The 1,580-nt window shown below is 42.6% G+C and overlaps 1 protein-coding gene across 2 annotated transcripts in view; it reads left to right on the forward strand.

Annotated features, from left to right (window-relative positions):
• The window catches only part of FREM2 (FRAS1 related extracellular matrix 2), a 166,919-nt gene that overhangs the window by 11,298 nt on the left and 154,041 nt on the right, over positions 1–1,580 (forward strand). The gene's annotated exons all lie outside the window — the stretch shown is intronic.

Raw genomic sequence — 1,580 nt, forward strand, 5'->3', positions numbered from 1 at the left:
CCCCCCCCCCCCCCCGTCTGCCCAAAGCGGGTGCCCTTTGCTAGTTTGCACATGGGTGCTGTGTGTACTTATGATGATGGATAATTGCATTCACCAGGAACACAGTGCTACGTAAAGGTGTGTTTTACCTTACCAATCTCAATATGTCTAGTGATGTCCTCAGTTCAGGGGATTTTGTGACTTAGTCTAGCTAAAATTTTTTTCTCGGTGAAGTCTGAAGAACATTCCAGAGGATAGGCTATGACTTGTGGTCCGAGTCTCCTCCACAAGGTCACCGTCACTACTCCCCCCAAAGCCCCCACCGCTGCTCACTCTCTTTTCTGTTCTCTTCCTGATCCCACAGGCTGGGAGAAAAACTGGCCACTTCTAGATTAATCATAACGATGTTCTGTTCTCTCATGCTCTCAGGAGAAGCGAAAGAACCTCAGGAAGTACATGTGTTGTGTGAACAGGACACAGGAAGTGGGGGTGGGAGTATATGTGTAAGAGAAGAAGGAGGGAAAAAGAAAGGATTTGGATCCAGTCATCTATTTTCTAATGATGCTTTAAAAAGAAAACTTTTTTTAAAATGTTTATTCATTTTTGAGAGACAGAGCGTGACTGGGGGAGGGGCAGAGAGAGAGGGAGACACAGAATCCGAAGGAGGCTCCAGGCTCCGAGCTGTCAGCACAGAGCCCGACGCCGGGCTTGAGCTCAAGAACCTCGAGACCTTGACCTGAGCCGAAGTCGGACGCTTAGCCAACTGAGCCACCCGGGCACCCCTAATGATGGTTTTTTTTAAAGTGCATAATTATGTCATCTATCTCAAAAAGATGACATGTTTACCCTCCATATTTTTTGAAGCGTTAAATGGCCATTTGTTTAAAATATCATTGGGCATAACGTGATCACAGCCTTGAAAAATGACATCTGTCGGATACATGCCAGAGAGGCAAAAAAGTGTGTTAATTTGGGTTCAACTATGTGATTTTCCCTACAGTCCAGATGTTTAATAAATGTGATGCCTTTGTTTTTATAGTAACCAAATCATAGTTTAATATTCTTTGTATTGATAAAAGAAATCTTAGTATGAAACCAATTCTAAGAAGGATGCCAATTTATAAAAAATAATGTGTTTATTGAATCTTGATGCTCAAATGGGAAATCCTACTGTCAGTAAACTTTGAGTGGAACTCAGAAGTAAATCTGTGTAGCAGATCAAAATTTAAAGACTAAATTATTGGTTCAAGGCCCCGTGTTTGTCACTTGGAATGACTGAAAATACCTCAATAGCAAAAGTATGATTTTCTTTAAAATTGCCAAAAATGGCTTGAAAGCAAATGGTTACAATTCTCAGATGTTATAGTTTTTACTTTAAAATAAAAATCATTTATTTGTTTTTGAGAACGAGCACGTGCATGCTGGGGAGGGGCAGAGAGAGGGCGACGGAGAATCCCAAGCAGGTTCCGCACAGCTAGCACAGAGCCCAATGCCGGGCCCGAACTCATGAACTGTGAGATCGTGACCTGAGCCAAAATCAGGAGTCGGACGCTTAACTGACTAGCCACCCACGTGCCCCTAGCTTTTGCTTTTTTTTTTTT

This window comes from Herpailurus yagouaroundi, unplaced genomic scaffold (assembly GCF_014898765.1).
Source record: "Herpailurus yagouaroundi ecotype Mexico unplaced genomic scaffold, PumYag 197, whole genome shotgun sequence".
Lineage (NCBI taxonomy): Eukaryota > Metazoa > Chordata > Mammalia > Carnivora > Felidae > Herpailurus > Herpailurus yagouaroundi.